Source organism: Acipenser ruthenus, chromosome 51 (genome assembly GCF_902713425.1).
Source record: "Acipenser ruthenus chromosome 51, fAciRut3.2 maternal haplotype, whole genome shotgun sequence".
NCBI classification, from domain to species: domain Eukaryota; kingdom Metazoa; phylum Chordata; class Actinopteri; order Acipenseriformes; family Acipenseridae; genus Acipenser; species Acipenser ruthenus.
This window is the reverse complement of record NC_081239.1, coordinates 8,539,417-8,542,083: the sequence shown is the minus strand read 5'-3', so window position 1 is coordinate 8,542,083 and position 2,667 is coordinate 8,539,417. Positions and strand designations below refer to the sequence as shown.

At 40.0% G+C, this 2,667-nt stretch overlaps 1 long non-coding RNA gene across 1 annotated transcript; it reads left to right on the top strand.

Moving 5' to 3' along the window:
- The first annotated feature begins 230 nt into the window (after positions 1–230).
- On the top strand, positions 231–2,667 carry LOC117969713 (uncharacterized). Its single transcript, XR_009320034.1, has 4 exons — positions 231–364; positions 894–1,010; positions 2,084–2,125; positions 2,552–2,667. It is a non-coding gene; the product is annotated as an uncharacterized LOC117969713 (long non-coding RNA).

The window sequence follows — 2,667 nt, the reverse complement described above, 5'->3', positions numbered from 1 at the left end:
ATGCATTGAAATAGAGATTATATTGAGCGAATGGTATACATTATAAACTACATTCAAATATAAAGTCACATGAAGTCAGACCCCAGGCAATTCTATGACAAACATCAGCCCGCTTCGTGTACAGTATTTACATGATGAGATATGCTGGTGAGGTCACCTGTCTCATTGATGCAATGTTGCAGATATTTTGTCTTTTATGCAAATTCTTGCAAACAATTATGATAACAGAGTTCGCTTCAGAGCCCCATTCCTGTATAAATACGGTTGCTTCTCTGCTCTGACTTCACCGACTTGAACAGCCCGAGACCAGCAGACAAGATGAAGACTCTGGTGCTAATTTCCGCCCTGGCTTTCCTCTGCAGCTGTGAGTACAATCCTACCATCTCTTTCTATATTCTTTCAAAGAATTGCACATTGATCCAAGATGTTTCTGCAGGGTAGCTCTGCTGCTGCTGTACCCTTGAGCAAGCAAGCAAGCAGGGACTTTACCTAGATTGCTCCAGTACCATCATGCGCTATTAATGGTACTATAATGCAACAGCCTACTGTAGCACCACCATGGGATCCTACAGGACTTTATTTGATTTCTAAAAGTAGTTTCACAACCGTGGTATCTATAATGTAATCCAACACTGTACCATCATGTTCCTATTTCTTTTACTATGGTAGTACTATTTCAATGCGGTTTCCATTATAGTGTTTACTGTATAAAAACTACAGTTAATATGATATCTTTACCTATACTTTTAGCACTATAGTAGTTTAGTATTGCTGTTTCTCTTCTCCAAAAGGCCTTTGATTTGTACTTTTGTGACTAGTGTGAGTGTGACCTGTAGGAATGTGTTGTCGAACTCTCCAGAACAGTGCTGACAAGTTTTCTTGCTTTGTTTCAGCTGTGGAGACGTTTTTTTTTGTAGCTCCGAATAAGCTACCGAGCTATAATATAGCAGATTATTTTAGAGGCAAAAGAGAAGCTGGCAATGAACCCGCAGTGCTGCCTGAGGGAAGAGGTATGTCATTTAAAGTGTTTAAATCTACAGCAGACCTGCATTCCACACAGACCCCAAATCTGTTGATTTAAAGAGCTATACAAAATACTACTGCAGATATCCAGTTCCAGTTATGAGCAGGATCAGATAGGAGTGCTGGAAGTGCAGTAGAGGAGCAGCCGCTATACAAAATACTACTGCAGATATCCAGTTCCAGTTATGAGCAGGATCAGATAGGAGTGCTGGAAGTGCAGTAGAGGAGCAGCCGCTATACAAAATACTACTGCAGATATCCAGTTCCAGTGCAGGTGAATTCAAATACAGGATTTATATTCAGATCTAACTAGGAGCAATAGCAGGGAGCAGCAAGGCAGGAGGCAGATAAGTGGGAGTTAATGAACATGCAAGTTTGGGTGTCATGTAGTCCAGAGAGGTAGAGCTGTGAGGTTTTACAGGTGCTGTCTGAACAGGTGTATAATTTAAACTTTATTTTTTCCATATTCAAACAAAGTGTTTAGTTTTTAAACACTTAATAGTGTTTAAATTGTAACCACTGCGCCGTGTTTAGAAAATAAGCATCAAGATGTTTTTATTGACTGTTATTACTGTGTGTGTGTGTCTGTGTCTGCATGTGTCTGTCTGTCTGTGTGTGTGTGTGTGTGTGTGTGTGTGTGTGTGTCTGTGTGTGTGTGTCTGTGTGTGTCTGTGTGTGTGTCTGTGTGTGTCTGTGTGTGTCTCTGTGTGTGTGTGTGTGTGTGTCTGAATGTGTGTGTGTGTGTGTCTCTGTGTGTGTCTCTGTGTGTGTGTGTGTGTTTGTGTCTGTGTGTGTGTGTGTGTGTCTGTGTGTGTCAGTGTGTGTGTCTGTGTGTGTGTGTGTGTGTGTGTCTGGCAAATTAGCAAATAAGGCAAGAACATTTGAAATAAACTTTTAAGAATTTTTTGTTTTGTTTTGTTTAAGACTATCTTCGTTTGGTGGATTTTCCATTTTGAAAACACGAAAATAATTATTAAAAATATGCATATGAATTTGTAGTGCAGTTTTTCTCCACATAGCCCTCACAACTGTTTGTATTTCTTTTCATCTGCGTCAAAAGGTCCCATTATCCTGATTCTTCCTCCAGTCGCACAGGGTGAAGGTACGTCTTTTAAAGTGTCCGGGATTTTGTTCTTTTTTTAAATGCAGTTCTCAGTCCCCACATGTTGCTCCAGCTGTTTCAGTGACATCATCCCTGCAGCTGTAACATTCTTCATTGTGAACATTTTGACAAACAGCAGCAACGTGGCTTCAGCGAGGCAGGCGACTCCATCAGTAGAAATGTAAATATTTTCTAGGAAGCGGGCAGATCCTTGTAACAGACTTGCCTGGGGTCTGACTTCATGTGACTTTGTATTTGAATGTAGTTTATAATGTATACGTTTATGCGTCTGCGAAGAAATACATAATAATAATACCAGCCAGAAGAGGCCATTCGCTCCATATAATCTCCTCTACTTAAATGTATTTTATAATGTATCAGTGTTATTCTTCTATTTCAAGCTTGTGGTGTTTTTTTTTTTTTCAGGAGAAGGCGTGCAGTAGAGGAGGAGAATCGCTCGCCTGTTTAAAAGCAGAGGCTTCTTGTTGGAACTGCAATTCCTCTAATGTAGTCTAGAAACAAATAAAATAGGAAACATCTTC